We start from the raw sequence: 19499 nt of genomic DNA, 5'->3' as shown, positions 1-19499 counted from the left end.
ACAGTAGGTGCCTGTGACTGCTTGAAGGGTGGTTTCAGAGATACTGGCACTCTTCTTGGTAGTGGGAAACAGCACAAAAAGGGGAAACAGCCACAAACAGCAGCTTGAAAGGAACAGACTGAACTCCAGGAGAAAGAAATATCACTTGTGCTGTGGTGCAACAGGTCATCCAGAGGGAGTCTGTGAGCAGCCCCTTGGTTTGTGTTTCAACAAAAAGCAAGTGAGCAAAAAGGGACATCAGTAAAGGTGGGGAGATCCTGCAGTGAGAGCAAGGTGGGGAAGCAGGTTGGGTGTCTGCAGGCTGCAGGGAAACAGGTGCAGGTTTGGGACAACTTAGAACAGTCTGTGGTGAAGACAACCAAGGGCAATGCCAAAAGCCTCCAACAGAACTCAGGTCTCTGTCTTCTTGGCTATGGCTGTTCTCTCTGCCACAGAGGCCTACAAGATGTCCTTTCCTTATTGCCCCGGGTCTCATTGCCTACTCACCCCCGGGGAGCCCAGGAGGTGCCATATCACTGTCCTGCACTCGGCATTGCGCCCTTCCACCCTGACACTGCCCCCAGGAACAGCCCTGAGCAACATGTGAGGGAAAGCATCACCCTACGCAGGGACTGGGTGTCAGTGCCTGGTCACTCTGCTTGGTAACACACATCAAGGTTGACTTGGCATCAGAGCCACCTGCACATTGCCTTTGCCTACCTGCAATCAGGGCCTCCAAATTTGCGCTCTAATCAGCTCCTGGGGAGGATTTTTTGGAAATGGCCCTCAGTGGGACCCATTAACACTTCCAGAAACTTTGAGATTTTCTTCTGACTTGAACTTCTTGAGAGGTTTGTTCAGTCTCCTCTCAGCATTGGAGGTTCATGGACTCAGTACCAAAAAAACCAGAAAGATCTTTAAAAAAAAAAATCCCAAAGGAGCCATGCCTCTTTCCATAATTTTCTTCAGCTCTTCAATTCTTGTGTGGCTAATTGGAGAGATTTCAGGAGAGTATTTACAACAGGAAGATTTAAATGAGCAGGTTTAAAAAAAAAAAGGATTTCTGCTTTTAAAGTTTTCCTTATTTTTCAGGTTACAAACTAGAGTGATATCCGCATTCCCCAACTGACATTGATCCAGAGTGTAGGGAACGGCGATCGGAAGATCTCGCGATGGCACGGAAAGAGGAAGGAAGAGGAAGGATATGACGTAGAGATAGCAGTATGCTTGTAGGTACATAAGCGAATACATGCGTACAATAAACGCCATTTGCAGCATCCTCATATTGGTGTCAGTGCTCATTGGCCCGGAGGCTGGGGGAGCCTCCGTGCCGTCTCAGGCGAACGGGAGAGTGTCGCATCAGAAGGCGACACCAGAGTGTCTCCTAATGAAGTCTGGGCATGTAGGAAAAGCAGCATCCTTGAGGTCAGACATCCATGGAAAAGATTCCTCCCCAGCCCTGCCAGTTCTTTCATCATCCACTGGGGACTTAGAGCACTCTTGGTAAAATCTAACCTCTTTCCACTCAAGGCTGTAGCTGAATGTTACAGCTCATGTGCACCAATTCCCACCTGCTTTCCTTAGAGGACTAGCTGCAAACAGACACAGAAGGGTTTGTTTTAACTGCGATCAAACAAAAATTAACATGATCCAGTGTCATAATAAATAAAATATACTCCTCAACTGTATGTCAAGTCCAAGTTGCCTCCAGTGAGGTCCACAGTCTACAAGGAACAACCTTCCTTGAAATGTTCTCCACAAATAGATAGGGAAGGCTGGATAGAGACACAGTAAAGGACTTGGTTGAAGAGACAATGAGACTGCTGAAAGACGAGGCAAGCATTAGACTCCCAGAAGCTCAGAGCAGCAACTGGAGAGTTGAGAGCTATCTGAATGATAAAGAGCAAGGGGAGGAGGAAGACTGGAAAACTATGGAAAGTGCATACACTAAAGTTGACTTTGGAAATGATCGGTTTAATCAGGACACATGGAAATAGGGGAAAGATTAGTGAGGTTAAAGCCACAGCATAGGAGACAGAGCAGTGCTAACACAAGTTAAGGGGCAGATCAACATTTCTCCTCCTGAGATTCATGCCCTTCCTCAAAATCTCCATTATGTCATCACGAGAAAACACAGATGTCTAATTAGAATTATCCAGTCCAAATCAAGAAAGACAATAAGAGCACAAAAAAGAGAAAAAGCTGGAAAGTATAAAAATGTATTTATTTGCTTTAAATCTGATTTTTTCAGTTTCTTTCTTGTTTCGTTTTTAATGTCATTTTCTAAACAGTTCTGCTATAATCAGGCCTGCACCGTTAAACAAGGTATTTTTGTGTCTCACACAGAGCCCAGTGCTCAGAAAACCATCCCCTGCCCACGGCCGTCCGTGCCACTCCTCACTCTTTGCACAGAGCACGTCGCACTCTGAGGTGTCGGGCTCTCTCGACTGCTAGAGGGAAGCAGGGTGACCAGCTTTGTCTATTTTTGGATGGCCAAATTTGCACAAATCTCAGCATACCTGTGTTACTGTGACGTTTTAAAGGAATCCCTAAAACATCTAGCCACACTCCCTTTTCATTCCCTGCACGGTCAATGAAGTGTGACTTCATTTTCAGGGACAACAGGGAGGAGGCTGCTCTCTCCCCATGCCAGGCCCCATCAGTGCAGATGTCTCTGTCTGACCCAGACTTTGATCTTGTTTTTAAAAAATGCCAAACCCCAAACCAACCCCCCATCTTCCTGCACAGGTTTGCCCAGTGCAGAGACCTGACAGTGCAGGGGTGCAGAAGTGACCTCTCCAGGGCCCCCTTTAAGGTATATCACAGCCTTTGGCACTGTCTGGAGATGGTCCTGAAGAATTTATTAGCAAGTTTTTGGAAAATACCTGGGGTGAAGGGAGGTAAGGGGAGGAGAAATCTGTTTGCTCTCTCCCTGGCTCTGCCATCTCCATGGCAGTGACCTACTGAGCCCCCAGATGACACGAGCTGAGGTCACAGTGCGATGTGCTGCATCACAGGGAGGTCTCCTTGGTGCCATGGCAGTGCCCTGACTTCGCTGCAAGGCCCAGGAGCTGCTGGGCACTGCTCACGTGCTCCCCACCGCTGCCCTTTGGAGCTGCTCCATGGCAAGGCATGGGGACAGGAGGCAGGGGGTTATGTTGGGGCCCCTCTGAAAAAGGCAGAGGAGCAGGTTGGAGAGGAATTTGGGGAAATGAGATGCGAAGAGCGCCCTTTTCCCCTGAAGGGACAGAAGAGCTGAGGGCAAGGGGGAAAGCGAGATGGAGGATACTGGACCAAGACCATCAGCCCGGAATGCAGTTCCTTGTTCCCAACACTCCTGCAGCTCTCCACCAAGGGTAAGGGCTTCAGAAGCGCCACCCCGAGATGTCGCACAAATAGTGTTAACTGAAAAAGAGGGCTGTGTGTCCCGGGCTCTGGGGGTGGCTGGATGGGGTGGGAGCTGCCACAACGGCCCTGCCTGAGGATCCCATCTGGCTTGGAGGACACTGTGGCAGCCAGGACTCCTGTGTCCTGAGCCTCGGGCCGGCCTGAGCCCCAAGACTCCTGTGGGGCTGGCTCCATCCCCTTGTGGAGGGTGGGGAGCAATTCATGGCTAGGCTTCCCTGGGAGTGGGACCCACTTTGGGATCTGGCTCTGGCAGGAAAGGGGTCCTGTGTCCTGGAGGCTGGGCTGTCCCGCAGCTCCCCTGGGGCTCTCAAGAGCCTGCTGGAAATGCCCAAATGGGAAATGAAACCTTCACCTTGTAATAACCCCAAGGGGTCTACTCATTTGGGAAAACTTTTCTTCCTTACACCTGGATCCTTTTACTCTTATAACATGGCAGAGCATGTTTTGGGCTGAGAGATGTTGTCCTCAGATAGCTACAGCCCCTGTCCTCCTGCAAATGGGGTCAGACCTCCGCACCCAGAAGACAGCCTGTTTGGGGGAGCAGCTTGGGAACAGGTGGGGGTGCCATCGCCACCCCACAAGTCCCTGCTGACCCCAAGCCTGTTTCTCTGAGCCATGGGGGACAGTGCTGGGGGGAGCCCAGCAGGGCCATCCCCCCCGTCCCCTCCTGGCCCCACACCTCCGCTGCCCAGCACTGGCAGGCCCAGAGCTGCTCTGGCGCTAGCTGCCCCGGGGCCCTGGGGGTCCTCAACCCTGCGGAGAGATGTGCTGGGGCCCAGCCCAGCCCCACATAGAGCAGCCCCTGCCTGGCCATGGCCCAGCCCTACTGAGCCTCAGGGCTGCCGAGCCCAAAACATGGTGCCCCACGGCGAGGGCAGAGGGAGGGGCAGGGGAAGGGAGGGCAGGGGCTGCCCACAAGGTCACACAGGGCCACAGCATAGCCATGGCATCGCCCCCAGTGATGCCCTCCCATTGGCCGGCAAGGGGACGAAGGGGGGCTGGGCTAGACTGATGGCTCCGTCAGCCAATGGGAGTGCAGCAGGCTGCTGGGGGCCTCGCCAGGGCCCTGCCCCAGCCTCGCTTCTGTCCTGAACAGTGCGTTTCCCAGGGCTCGCAGAGAGGCTGTCCCCGCGGGTCCCGCCGGGCCCCAGCCGCTGCGGCTGCTCCGTGCCTCTTGCTGGGCCGCAGCCCTGCGGCCCTGGCAGCAGCCGGGAGGGTGTTTGCAGAGCAGCTCTGTGCTGGGAGCTGCTGGGCTCCTGCAGGGCCTTGGCAGCTGCTGGGCGGCCAGTGCTGCCCTGGCCGGTACCATTTGCCCTGCTCCCAGGTGGGGCTGCAGAGCTGCTGAATCCCGGCTCTGCTGGTTCCACCCGCTGAGATGCCCTGGCCGCAGTCCTTCCCCGTGTCTCAGAGTGTCAGGGCCCCAAGCAGGAGAGTGCTTGTTGTCCTGGGGGTGTGGAGGATGTGCTGGGTGTGTTCAGCACTGGGGCAGGAACCAGACTGGTGAGCTGCGGGAAGGCTTCTGCCTCTGCGTGGGCCATGAGGCCCTGCTGTCTCCAGCTGCATGGTCGCTGCTCCCATGCAATCCTCCTGTTAGGAAATGTTGCCCAGAATTACTTGCAGGCCTTTCTGCAATTGCTAAGTTTCACGGGCCAGGTGTAGGTGCTACCTAGGCAGAAGCTGATGTTCTCTTGGGGCAGTAACTGGTGTGTAATGGGTGTTTTGCTGCACTGTGATTGTTGTGAGGCCCCGGGGTGAGTCCGGGCGGCTGCTCAGGAGCTGGCTGAGCCTTGGGGGAGGCAGGGGCAGCTGCAGGCAGCAATACCTGCGTGGCCGGGCTGTGAGCAGGGAGATCACGGCTGTCTGTGAGAGCTGAGCCAGGAGATAACCAGTGTCAAATCACCTCTTGGTCAGTAGCTGCCAGGCCAGCAGGAGGCACGTGGCTCAGCTGTTAATGATGAGGTCAATTCTGCCTGAGTACCTGGTAGGCCAGCTCAGGAGCAAGGCTTGGATGTTGATTGTGAGGTAATCACTTCTGAGTGATGAACTGATTGGATAGCAGCAGAGCTGTGGCTGGAAAGGTGCTTGTGACGTCACTTCTGGCTGAGCAGTTGATGGGGTGGCAGCAGATCCATGGCTGGGACATGGGCTTTGGAGCTCGCTTCTGCCAGAGCAGCTGATAGGACAGCATTTGTGTCATGGCTGGGGAAGTTGTCATGAGAGTATTTCTGTCCCAGAGGTTTATAAACCAGCTACAGACACATGGCTGTGAAGTTGACTGTGAGGTCATCTCCTTCTGAGTCCCTGATAGGCCAGCAGCAGGCAGATGGCCGTTGATTGGGAGGTCTCTTTTGTCAGAGTACCTCATAGGCCAGCATTAGCAAATGGCTGGGGAAGTTACCTTGAGGTGCCTTCTGACTTGGAAGCCCATAGGCCAGCAGCAGGCACATGCTGGGGGTACGCGCTTGTGAGGTCACTTCCATCTGAGCAGCTGATAGGCCAGGAGAAGGCATATGGCTTGGTTGTCATTGGTGAGGTCACTTCTGGGTTTGCTGTGTGTGCCCAGAGGAGGGATTGATGCCGGCAGAGCTCTACAGCAGAATAGAAATGCAACTAATAAATGAAGCAGAAGTAGATGATAATGTCCCACACTATCATCTGACACAAATGTTATTCCACTCCGTCATCATGAGTTAGTAGTGCTACATTTAAAATGAGGATCATGTTCTCTAGTAAATGTAGATATGGAGTTTAACTTTGTACTTCTTGCTAACTGGAGGCTTACAACCTGCTTCCAGTGTCCAAAGAGTTCAGCTCAATTTTTTAGGCCGCTAAATGAATCTAGCACTGGTGTGAGCACTGAAGTCGGTAATCTCTGATTTCCAGTGTCCGTGTGCTGTAGAAATTCTGCCACATCAAAACACCAGGGGTTGTGAAATTTCCCTTAAGGTCTGAACGGCATCTCTGTGCTTTGTTTCTTCAATGGGGAAGCTGAGGAGGACCGAGGCCGTGAGTGGCTGTTCAGAGCAAGTGCCTGTTGCAAGGCCTTGGAGGACTAGAAGGGAATGGAAGGGCTGGAAAGTTGGCCTTTGTGTCTTCTGGGCCCTTTGAGGGTGCCCTGGCTGCTGCCATGTGTGGTGCTATGTCCTGCGTGTCTGTGATGCAGTGGCATGTGTTGGCTGGCCACCCTCTGTGAGGTGAGGGGCAGGGGGTATGGGGTGTCATACGGGCCAGGTCCCCTGCGGTGGGGATGAGTGGTGACCTCAAGTGTTTTGCTGCTTGGCACGGGAAGATGTGCCTGGAGAGAGCAGTGCTGTGCGTGGGGAGTGCTGCCAGGCTGGGGAGCTGGTGAGTGGGGTGAAGTGAGGAGGTGAGTTGGATCGCAGGGCCCAGGCTGCCCTGGTGGTGTGGGTCAGGGGTGCTGGCAGCCTGCTGCCTTCTGTGCACTGAGGTTCAGGCCTTGAGTTTCCTCACCTCTTGCCAGGATCTCCAGCCAGGTATTCCACACAGACTGAAATACATAGAAATATGCAGCTTAGAGTATTTGGAGTGGTCACCTTTCTGAAAGGCTTTGTTTTTGGAGATTCTTGAAGTTAACACTTCTGGGATCTGTCCAACCACAAGTGTTTTTAGGCTAGAGGCACAGTAGTTGCCTCTCTCTCCTATTAGCAAAGGCTACAGGGGCATACTGCCCATATACCTAATTGGTGCAGACACTCCTTTCTTCTCATGTGGCAGGACCCTAGAAACTCTTTGCTTATAACGCAGTAGTATCCCCCAGTTAGCCCTTACTTAACCATTCGATTAACCCCCCTCCAATCCAGTGAAATATAGCTGGGAGAGAGGGTCTTGAGCTCTTCCTGCTGAAGGCCTTGCTGGTTCAGGGCTCTCTGCTGCTCCCTGCACCCTGCGCACTGCCCTGGGCTCTAAAACCAGACATCCAGGGGCTGACATCCAGCAGGAGACTGCAGAGAGCAGTTTAGGTCATGTGGGACTTTTTTCACCCCCACAGTTAACAAGGAAATGGTCTTGCCACAGTGGAGTGCTCAGAGGCACCCTTTCAAGTGGCAGTGCCACAGTCATTAGCTTTTAAAATGCGCAAAATAAGGAAATCTTCCACTGACAAAGTATTTCTTCAGAAAACAATTGGCCTTTAAAAACACTTCTCCCAGAAGTGCAATGGCTACAGTGAGTCGTGATGCTCAAGCACTTGCCTTCAAGTCAGCAGGAAATACTTCATGGGTCATAGCTGAGACTCAGCTTGCAAAGCTGAAGTTGTTTTGTGCAGATAGCTTGCAAGCCCCCTCAGAATTAAGTTCCTCACCTTTCCATGTGCTCCCCTCTGCTCTAAGGGAGTCATTTCTGACCTGACAGTTCAGGTGTCCAACTCAGCTGGGCACATTTTCCAATGTGTCACTGAGCTGGTTGAGGCCTGCAGGTTCTGAAGCTCCTGCCCAATCAGCTCGGGCACAGCCTGGGTCTTAGCTCACTTGTGGAGAGGAGATTCCTGGAGAGTGCTGAGAACAATTTCTTGGCACAGGCAATCAGTGAGCAAACAACAGCTGGACTCTGTCAGTCACAAGCAAAGCAGAAGCAGATGGAGACGTAAAGGTTGAGGGCAGCCATGGCTGCAATGATCATGAGATGGTGGAGAAGTAAGACAAGAAGCAGAATCACAACCCAGGACTGAAGGAGAGCCGACTTCAGCTTGAATCCTGCTTGGCAGGATCCCACAGGAGACTTCCCTGGAGGGCAGAGGGGCCATGAACCCTCTGTAAAGACAGACTAGGCAGAGGAAGAGAGGACAGAGAGGCAGAAGAGAGTGGAAAAATGCCAATTTGAATGCAGTAGTTCTCAGAACAAAGTTTCTCCATTCAGTGTTGCCAGGAAGTATATCATGAAGAATAAAATATACATATATATAAACATGTAAACTCACATAGAGTAATTACTGTATTGCTCAAATATGGCCAGAAGAAAGAAATAAATTATCAAAAATGGAAAAAAAAGTTTTGCTACACTTTTCAACTTTTTAAACTTCTTTGTGTTGTTATTGCCCTTTGTTGTTTGGTTCTTTTTTGATACACTGGTCTTTTGGGGAGATTCTTTTTCTTTTCCTTTGTTTTTTTTTTTTTTTTTTGGAAAGGAGAAGTGATTTTCAGGGCTGGGGTGGGATGCAGTCCCAGGGTCCTGGACATATGGTGCCATTGCAGGTGCCCTGGTCCCCTCTGCCCAGTCTCCATCTGCAGCTCCGAGGGGCTCCAGTCTCCCGCAGGTCCCCTGCGAGAGCTGCCAGGCCCAGGCAGGACCCTCAGAGACATGAGGGACACTCTCCCATGATGAGATACTGGAAATTTTGAGGAAGGGTATGAATCTCAGGAGACGAAATGTGGATCTGCCTGCTAACTCACGTTTCCACTGCTCTGTCTTATGCCGTGGGTATAATCTCAGTAACCTTGTTAAAGAATATTGAGCTGAAACTGTCTAGAGGTAGCTGCATAGCACAACTTATATAAAACTTCCTTAGCATGAGTAGCTATATTTGTTGAAGCCCTAGGCCGCACTTAGATAAAATAATGAACTTTCTTACTGAACTAGGTAAAAAGGGCCTGAGAGCTGGTTCAAACTGGAATGATAAGGGAGTTGCAAGCAGTTTGCATTCCTGTCAAAAGGGAGGATGTCAAGGCTTTGAAGTGAGGCCTGCTTGGGCGCTGGGACCCTGGGGAGCAGGGCCTCCTCTCGCCGCTGAAACAGTGTTGATTGGCGGGGGGAGTCTGGACTATCTCAGGGTCTGGATTATATTCCCTTTGTCTGGACCTTGGGAGATAACACCTACTATCGCTGCTGGGGCAGTGCTAATTGCTGGAACAACAACTCTCTGTCAGGGACTTGAGAGACAAGGGCGGGACCCGAAGAAAGAAGACACATCTGTCAGCAGAAACCGCAACAGTAAAGAGCCTACCTAGGGACAGTGATGAGACCCAATAAGGAGCAGGAGACCCCAGACCTAAATATTACTATTGGTCCAAACTACCGCATGAAGGGTGGAGAGCTCAGATTGGAAAGTATAATTGCCCAGGGATTTCTTTGCTCGGGGTCCCTCTTCGGAGGCCCCCGCTCGAGCTGTAATTACTGCATGCGCGTCATTAAAATTTAATTATTTAATTTGCTTTGATTTGGCTCTGAACTTTTCTGTCGGAACCTAGGGTCGGGCCCTGTTATGGTGGCCAACAAGCCTAATTTCCATAACAACCTTTCACATATTTCCACATGTCCTGATTAAACTGAGCATTTCTAAAGGCATCTTTTCATCAGATGATCTGGACATATGCACTTTCCATAGTTTCCCAATTTTCCTCCTCCCCTTGCTCTTTATCATTCAGATAGCTCTCAACTCTCCAGTTGCTGCTCAGAGCTTCTGGGAGTCTGAAGCTTGCCTCGTCTTTCAGCAGGCTCATTGTCTCTTAAACTCCTTCACTGTGTGTCTATCCAGCCTTTCCTATCTATTTGTCAAGAACATTTCCTTGTAGACTCTAGACCTCACTACAGGCAACGTGGAGTTGACATAGATTTGAGGACTGTATTTTATTTCTTATGAAACTGGATAATGTTTATTTTCGTTTGATTGCAATTAAGACAAACCCTTCTGTGCCTGTTTGCAGCTAGTTCTCGAAGGAAAGCAGATGGGAACTGGTGCACATGAACTGTAGCGTTCAGCTACAGCCTTGAGTGGAAAAAGGTTAGATTTTAACAAGAGTGCTCTAAGTCCCCAGTGGCTGATGAGGGAACTGGCAGGGCTGGGGAGCTGGGGAGGAAGGTTGTCCATACATGTCTCCTATCAAAAATACTGCTTTTCCTACATGTCCAGACTTTGTGGGTCAGTGTGAATTGGAGAATGTGGGTATCACTTATTCTGAAAACTGAGGGATAAAGAAAGCTTCAGAAGCAGACATCTTTCTTTTTCAGGTGTTCATTGAAATCTGCCTAATTTCAATACTCTCCTGAAAGTTTCGCAATTAGCCACACAAGAATTGACAAAATGAGGAAAATTATGGAAAGATGCATGGTTCCTTCGGTGTTTTTGCTTTTTAATGACCCCTCAGCTGTATTTGGTGCTCAGCCTGCACACCGCAGATGCTGAGAGGAGATGGAACAAACCTCTCAAGAAGTTAAATGCAGAAGCAAATTCCAAGTTTCTTGGAGCGTTAACAGGTCTCACTGAGGGTCATTAACAACAAAGCCTCCCCAGGGGCCTGATTAGAGCAGAAAGTTGGAGGCCCTGATTGCAGGTAGGCAAAGGCAATGTGCAGGTGGCTCTGATGCCAAGTCAACCTGGATGTGTGTTATCAAGCAGAGCAGCCAGGCACTGACAGCCAGCCCCTGGGTAGGGTGATCCTTTCCATCATGAATTGCTCAGGGCTCTTCCTGGGGGCAGTGTGCGGGTGGGGGTGCGCAATGCTGAGTGCAGGACCATGATACGGCACCTCCTGTGCTTGCAAGGGACAAGGAGGCAGCAAGGCCACAGTGTTTTAAGGAATGACATCTTGTGGGCCTCAGTGGCAGAGGCACCCAGCCATCACCAAGAGGACAAAGACCTAGTTCTGTTAGAAGCTTTCAACCCTGGCAGTGCCTTTGGCCATCTTCACCTCAGGCTGTCCTATGCTTTCCCATGTCTGCGCCTGTTTCCTTGCAGACTGTAGACACCCAACCTGCTTCCCCACCTTGCTCTCACCCCGGGATCTCCCGACCTCGCCTGCTGTCTTCCTGTCCTCACTTGCTTTACCTTGAAACACAAAGCCAGGGGCTGATCACAGGCTCCCTCTGGGTGACCTGTTGCACCACAGCACTACCCTACGAGTGACATTTTCTTTTCCTATAGTCACATCTAAACCCCACAAGCTACTCTTTGTGGCTTTTTCCCCTTTTCATACTGTTTCCCACTACCAAGAAAAGCTCCATCATCTCTGAAACCACCCTGCAAGCAGTCACAGGCTCCTGCTCTACTGCCCTTTGCCTCCACATCAGCAGGCTAAAGAAGCCCAGGTCCCTGAACCTCTACTCATGGACGGGGTCATTCCTGCCTAGGCACACGACTTGACACTTCTCTTGTAAATCTTCACAGGGTATCTGTTGTCCGAATCACCCGAGTTTCTCAAGATCCTTCTGGACAAAAGCTCCTCTGTGTCAAAACAAAAAAACACCCCCCACACACCAAAATAAAAAAAAAGAAATCCCCAGCACCAAAGAGTTAAGGGTAATCAGGAGTGGGCTGACTGTAGGGGAAGGGATTAGGATGGTAAGAGAGACACACTTAGAAGGGGGAAAAGAAAAAAACAAGGAAATTAAAAGCAAAGTAAAGGATGGATCCGGGCTGTCCTGGGGATTCCTGCCAAGAAGCCCTGCATCTGAACAATTCTGCCTGGAGGAGCACAAGAAAGCTGGCCTACTTCCACCGTCACAGGGAACCTGCATGTTTCCCTGACATCAACAAGAGAAGATCGAGAGTGGGATGAATCACGGACTCCTTCAGGGTGGAAGGGACCTCAGGAGGTTTCTAGCCCAGTCTCCTTGCTCACAGCAGGGTCAGCTCTGGGGTCACACCAGGTTGCTCTGGCCTTCATCCAGTCTGGTCTTGGAAACCTCCAGGGGAGGAGACCGTACCGCCTCTCTGGGCAACCATTTCCAATGTTTGACCATCCTTGCAGTGGAAACCTTTTCCTTATGTCCTGCACGAATGTCTCTTCTCTCAACTTATGCCCATTGTCTCTTGTCCTCCCCCCATGCACCCTGGTGAAGAGCCGGGCACCATCTTCTCGACGACTTCCTTGTAGCCATTGGAAGGCTGCCCTGGGATCCCTCCAAAGCCATCTCTTCTGCAAGTAATCAGTAATGAGACCTGCGGAGAAAGCAAGAAGAGATCCCATGGATCCCCAGAAATTGCCCCTTGGCTGGAAGGGCTGTCTCAAATCCTGATGCCTTGTGTGCCATGAGGGCTATCAGGAAAAGACCCTCCGTCCCCCATGTGCTGCTGGTTGTGGAAGAACGCCCTTGCCAGAGTGGGGGCAAAATCCACCTGTATTTGGAGATGTTTACCGGTGGGCCTCCTTGCCTGTATTCCCCCTCCTTTGATTCATTTCTACTTTCTTCCTCCCATTCTCCCACAGAAATTTATTTGACTCTGGGGTGTGTGTCATGAGCCCATGTCATGAATAATCCAAGGAGGTCGTATCCAGCCCCATGGCTCAGGGACTGGGATTCTTGGCACCTCAGGAGGGACACTGCCACTTGTGTCAAGGAATAGCAAACTGAAACTGTCTAGAGGTAGCCGCTTAGCACAACTTCTCTAAAACTTGCTTAGCATGAGGAGCTACATTTGCTGAAGCCTTAGGCCGCACTTAGAGAAAATAATGAACTTTTACTTAGCCCAGTAAGAAAAGGGCCTCAGAGCTGGTTCCAGCTGGGAAGATAAGGGAGTTACAAGCAGTCTGCATTCCTGCGTCTCACACTCCCAAAGGGAGGGTGTCAAGGCTTTGAAATAAGACCAGTGCAGGGCATTAGGACCTTGAGTGGCAAAGCCTTAGCGCACTGCTGGGGCAGTGTTCATTGTTATGATTTAGAATCACCTCCTCCTCCTCAGGACCTTGAGAGACAACAGTAAGACCCAGCAAGAAACGAAGGTACAACCGTCGGCAGAAACCACAACAGTAAAGATAAGGAAGGAAAAGAGCCTGCCTAGGAACAACAATGAGATCCAATGAGGAGCAGGAGACCCCAGACCTAAAAATTACTATTGGTCTAACTACCGCGTGAGGGGTGGGAAATTTAAGTTGAAAAACTATAATTGCCCAGGATTTTTTTTTGTTGGGTCCCTCTTCGGAGGCACCCAGCTCGAGCTGTAATTACTGCACACGTGTAACTAAAATTTAATTATTTAATTTGCTTTGATTTGGCTCTGAATTTTACTTGCGGGAACCTAGGGTCGGGCCCTGTTATGGGGGCTGACAAGCCTAATTTCCGTAACAGTACAGTCAGAAAACAGCACTGTTGTCGTAACAGACACACCTAAAAACAACGTTCCTGTGCTATGAGACACACCAAAAAAACAGCATTCTTGTTCAGAGGCCCACCACAGAAACAGCATTCTTGTTCGAAGAGAGCCACCAGGACAAGTGCTGAAAAAATCCAGCAAATTCTCTATTTCCCAGGCAACCGGCAGATGGAAACCCTGCCTCGCACACTGATAAAACTGGTTTTACCCCAGCTCAGAGCTGGGACCACGGCAGGAGCAGGCTCCGAGCGCTCCTCTTCTCTGGGGGCTTCCTGCCACCTTCACAGCTTTTTGCAGCACGTCGGAGCCAGGGAGCAGATCCAAGGCACAGTGAGACAAAAGCCTGAGCCCCCCGACCTGCCCCCGGGTGCCCACCTGCACCCCGCAGTGCCCGAGCACCCAAACGGGGCGGGTTTAGCCTCGAGCGGGGCGTCGGGTGCTGCTGCTCCCGGGCTGTGGGAGCCGAGGGGACTTGGCGGCGTCCCGGAAGCTGCAGCGAGGAGATGGCAGGCGCTCGGGCGGGCTGGTCCCCGCTGCCCACGCTGCCGGGTCCAGCCGCGGCTCCTTGCTTACCAGGATGGAGCGCTTAAATGGCGGCATTGCTTCCTGCAAAGACAAGAGAGGAAAAAATCAATAAAGGCAGAGGTGTGGGGGGCGGGGGGTACCCCCGCACCCCCGTGCGCGCCCTGTCCTGCAGGTCCCAGCCCCACATCGCCGTCCCCCATGGGAGCTGCGCTGCGGGGCTAAATCCCCCCTCCCGGAGCCAGGGGAGCAGGCAGAAGCCCCCGAGGACCCAGCCGCAGCACCCGGCCGGCCGGCAGCCCCATGGCGGGTGCCAGCCTGGTATCGCACTGGGCCGGGGCCCCCCGCCCCGCTCCCAGCACCAGCTCTGACCCATTCTGGAGCTGCTGGATGCCCCGTCGTGGCCTGTAAGAGAGGAGCAGCAGTGAGCCCCGGCCCCGTGCCAGTGGCACTGCGGGTCCCGCACCAGCCGCGGGCAAAGCCGGGCCAGGGCAGAGCCCGCTGGGCCGGGACCCAGCCCTGGAGCTGCCTCACAGGCGCCAGGAGCAGAGGGCAGCGCCCGGGCGCCTCAGCCTCCAGCGGTGGGACGCCAACCCTTTCCCTGCCCTGCAGCCGGGGAAAAGCTGTGGGGCACGGAAGAGGGGAGATGGGGGCAGGTGGGGGACAGGACACGCCAGCCCCGCGGCTGCCAGAAACCAGAGAGCAAATGCTGCCCCGCTGCCAGGCGCGGCCTGGGACGGAGCGGCCCCGGCACTCACCTTTGGCGATCGCGTACCCCTGCTCCTTCCTCCCTGCGGGAAGAAAGAGGCATCAGGCCACGGCAGCCCGGCTCTGCTCTGGCCCCGGGGCGCCAGCTCGGGCCCCTTCTCCTCCCGGCCTCCCTCCCCCCGCCTCCCCAGCCCTGGCGCTTTACCCCATCTGCTCTTCTAGACCACAAAGCCGGCGATCGCTGCGATGACAACCACCACAGCGACGACCGCCCCAAGGACAACGGGCAGCAGGGAGCTCAGTGGCTCTGGAAGAGAGCGGGGCCGGGAGCAGGGGCCGGGAGCTGCCCCCAGCGGGCACTCCACGGGCTCTGGCCGCCCACGCTCACCCCAGGAGAAGAGGCCGGGCTCCGGCAGGCTGGCGTGCTCCACACGGCACTGGTACTGATGCTTCTCTGTGGGGAGGGCCTCAGTGCTGGCCCAGGCAGGGAGGTGCCATCGCTGTTGGGTGTGACGCTGCCCCGCTTGGTCTCCTGGGCTTGGACACGGCCCTTTTTCAGCCAGCTGATGCTGATGGGCCGCGGGTAGAAGCCATGAGCCTGGCACGACAGGGTCACGAAGCCGTGGCTCTCCTTGGCCGACACTCTCACCGCAGGGCGCTCTGGGGAGACGGCGTGAGGGAGGGAGGTCAGGCAGCTCGCGCCCAGGCCCGGATGCACACGCCGCACCATGCCGCCAGCAGCGCCCTCAGACACCTGGGCCCAGCGCCGAGCCCAGGGCCCGTCCCCGTGTCCGGGGGGTCCCGCCTCGCCCTCACCTCTCCTCTCCAGCGCGGCCCTCCCGAACTCCACGTATCTCCGCAGCCCCTGCAGCCCCTCAATGCAGCTGTTCTCCAGGTAGTGCTTCCAGCACTCAGGCTCATTCTCAGCCTCCCACTTCCTCTTCGTGATTAGCGCAGCAGCATCCGCCGTGACGAATGTCAGCGTGTCCTTGTCAAAGGCGATGAAGTCCTTCCCGTCGTAGCCAAGCTGCATAAACCCCCGGGTCCTACCGTCCTCCAGGAGGTCACAGCCGTACGTGCGCTGCACTGTGTGATACCCTGAGACACAAGCAGGGAGACGGGGGCTCAGGGGCAGCAGAGGGGCTCAGACCCAGCACCCAGCGCAGGGCCGGGGGCACCCCAGCCCCGCAGCTCCCAGCGCTGATGGCGAGCGGCTGCTGCCGGGAGCCGCGGCCCAGCCCCTGGAGCCCCGGCCCGTGCTCACCCCCGCTCTGGTTGTAGCACTCCTGCAGCATGTCAAGGTACACACGGAAAGTCTCCTGACAGTCCTGATTGATCCGGGTCTCCTCGTCCCAGTGGTCCTGACCCTCCTGCTCCATCCAGGCCGCGCCCGGCACCGCTCTCTGCATCTCGCTGTCGTAGCGATCGATGAGCTCTCCGTCCACGTAGCCCACGGAGACGAAGGCGGGCAGCCCCGGGCTGGGCTCCGTCACGGCGGTGTTGAAGTAGCGCAGGGAGTGGGGGCCTGCGGGGACACGGGGTGCGGTGAGGGGCCGGGGGGGCACACTGGGGGACATCCGGGGGATCAAGATGTCCCGGGGGGACAAGACGGGCGGGTCGGGGGGGCAGCATGTCCCAGGGTTCAGGTCGGGGGGGCAGCACGTCCTGGGGGGGCAGGTTGGGGGGCTCCGGGGGGGCAGCACAGCCCGAGGGGGTCCAGGGGGGTAGCACGTCCCGGGGGGCAGGTCGGGGGGGCAGCACCTCCCGGGGACGGTTGCAGGCCGGTCCGTGGGGCTGCTGACGGGGAGCCCGGCAGCGGGGGAGGGCAGAGGGGGGCTGGGGTCTCCGCCCGCACTCACCACTCGCCGCTGCCCCCCAGGAGCAGCACCAGCACCAGCACCAGCAGCAGCCCCGGCCCCATCGCCCGCCCCGCTCCGGCCTCCTCGCTGCCAGCGCCGTCGCCCTCACGCAGCGCCGAAGCCCACGGCGGCCACGCCCCCACACCGCCATTGGCTCCGCTGCTGTGCACTGCCATTGGCTGCGCTCTGTCCCACCCGCCAATAGCGGCTCGCGTCAGCTGAGGCGTCACCAGGCGCTGGGCAGATCCCGGCGCGGCAGGTTGGGAGAAGCGACAGCGAGGGCGCGTGCGGAGGGCGCTGCGCAGGGCCGAGCCGCGGCTCCTGCCCCGCCTTGTCGTGCAGCCATTGGCCCCGCCGGCGGCCACCCGCCAATGGCGCGGCGCGGCAGTGGTGACGCCACCGGGCGCCGGGCTGATCTCCACAGAGCGCGTGATGGGCGGGAGCGCAGAGGCGATGTGGGAGGACGAGGACGATGTGGGGATGGAGATGATGTGGGGACGGGGACACTGCGGGGACGGGGATGATGTGGGGATGGGGATGATGTGGAGATGGGACACTGGGGGGACGGGGACGATGTGGGGATGGGGATGATGTGGGGATGGGACACTGGGGGGACGGGGATGATGTGGGGATGGGGATGATGTGGAAGTGGGGACGATGTGGGGATGGGACGCCATGGGCATGGAGACGATGTGGGGATGGGATGCCATGGGGATGGGGACGATGTGGGGATGGAGATGGAGTTGGCTCTGTCACAGGGGCAGGGGGACACTGGGGATGGGGATGATGTGGGGATGGGGACGATGTGTGGACGGGGACACCATTGGGATGGAGATGGAGTTGGCTCTGTCACAGGGGCAGGGGGACGTGGTGGGGACAGGGACACCGTGGGGACGGGGACGCCGTGGGGCTGGAGATGGAGTTGGCTCTGTCGCAGGGGCAGGGGGACGGGGACACCACGGGGATGGGGACATGGTGAGGACGAGGACGGCAGGCGAATGGGGATGCTGTGGGGATGGGGACACCATGGGGACGGGGATGCTGTGGGGATGCTGATGGAGTTGGCTCTGTCACAGGGACGGGGGGACACGGTGGGGACGGGGGTCAGCTCCGGGGATGGAGTTTGGCTCGGCCAAGGGACGGGGACCCGGCAGTGGAGATGGGGACCCGAGGATGCAGGGACGGGGGCAGGGATAGGGACAGGAGACCACAGGGACATGGCGATGGGGACACGGGGCCAGCAGTGGGAGCTCAGGGAGTGGCGCCCATCGAAGGCCGAGTGCTGGTAGGTGGCCCGCGGCCCACTCCCTGCACCCATAGGTCTACTGGAAGATGTGGAAACCTGCCCAAGGTGGCACCCATGGGTGAGGAGCTGCCCGGGGACCCAGGCGTCCAGCCCCGTTGCACCCCTGGAGCCAGGCATCCAGTCCAATCAGCACCCACACCCATCCATGGACCCAGGTGTCCAGCCCCATTGCACCCGTGTTATCACCCATGGGCCCAGGTGGCCACCCATCAGCACCTGCGACCACCCATGGACCCAGGTGTCCAGCCCCATTGCACCCGTGTTATCACCCATGGGCCCAGGTGGCCACCCCCATTGCTCCCATGGACTCAGGCGTGAGGTCCCATCAACACCCACCACCACCCATGAACCCAGGCCCCCCACCCCATTGCACCCATGGTCCCAGCCCCCTGCCCCATTGCACCCACGTCCCCAGGCTCCTGCCCTATTGTGCCCATATCCCAAGCCTCCCTGCCCCATTGCACCCATATCCCAAGCCTCCCCACCCCATTGCACCCATGGTCCCAGCCCCCTGCCCCATTGCACCCGTATCCCGAGCCCCCCTGCCCCATTGCACCCATATCCCCAGCCCTCTGCCCCATTGCACTCACATCCCCAGGCCCCCACCCTATTGCACCCATATCCCAGGGCCCCAACCCATTGCACCATATCCCCAGCCCCCTGCCCCACACAGATGGGGCCACACTGCAGCAAGCCCAGCGCAGGCCCCCAAGCTGCCTGGCAGCTGCAGCACAGCACACAGGAGCAGAGGCCAAGGGTGCTGGCTTGGTGCAGCCAGCGGAAGAGAAGGCGTAGGGGGATCTCACTGCTGCCTGCAAGAGCCTAACGGGAACGTGCAGAGAGCATGGAGCCAGAGACGTCCTGAGGGGCCTGGGGACAGGACAAGGGCAACGGCACAGCTTGCGGCAGGGAAAATTCCCCTCAGAGACTGCAAATGGCCTTGGAAGCCGAATGGTGGTGCAACACTGGAGCAGGGTGCCAGGGCCGTGCGGGAATCCATCGCCAGAGACGGTCAGAGCTTGACCCTGACAGGCCCTGCGAAACCTCCTCTGCTTGCCTCCACTTGCAGCAGGAGGTTGCAGCAGACACCTCCGGAAGACCCTTCCCACCCCAGCTGCTCTCTCACTCTGCGACTGCTTGTAGGGCTTTCTCTGCAGCCCTGACTGCCTTCCTTGGCAGCGCCTGCACTAGTCTTTCTCCTGACATTTCCCTGACACCAAGTAACACGGCGGGAACAGCTGCCGAGGGTTTATTTGGAGCAGAACATGGGCTGTGGGACACGACGCGGTAGCATTGCTGTAGCAGCCAGGAGAGAGCCTCCGTCGCTCTGCCTCTTTGCTGTGCGCCATACCCCATCTCGGGCGACCTGTCTGGCAGCTGCATCCTCGCGCTGTTCCTCTCACTGCCCTGAGACACAGCGGCAGCTAAAAGCTCTGCGCAGAGCCCGAAGCGCTGCCCTGAGCTGCGACGGCCATCGCCTGGAAGCCGCAGCATGCGGGAGGGCGGTGATGCCTGTGGAGGAAGGAGAGCCGTGGGCGAGGGGCTGGGCAGGCGCAGGGCAAGCACCCGCCTGTCCCTGGCACCAAGGGCTTTCCCGAGGGCTCCTGGCCTCGGCATGGCCAGCCCCTGGGTGCTTCCTGCTGCCAGCCTCAGTGCCGCTCGCTGTGCCGTC

At 56.1% G+C, this 19499-nt stretch overlaps 1 pseudogene; it reads right to left on the bottom strand.

Annotated features, from left to right (window-relative positions):
• Positions 1-12130: 12130 nt before the first annotated feature.
• LOC135325550 (class I histocompatibility antigen, F10 alpha chain-like) lies at positions 12131-16583 on the bottom strand (annotated as a pseudogene).
• Between the last annotated feature and the right edge of the window lie 2916 nt (positions 16584-19499).

Source organism: Dromaius novaehollandiae, unplaced genomic scaffold (assembly GCF_036370855.1).
Source record: "Dromaius novaehollandiae isolate bDroNov1 unplaced genomic scaffold, bDroNov1.hap1 HAP1_SCAFFOLD_31, whole genome shotgun sequence".
NCBI classification, from domain to species: Eukaryota; Metazoa; Chordata; class Aves; order Casuariiformes; family Dromaiidae; genus Dromaius; species Dromaius novaehollandiae.
Note: the sequence above shows the minus strand (reverse complement) of the source record. Positions and strands in the feature narration are given on the sequence as shown.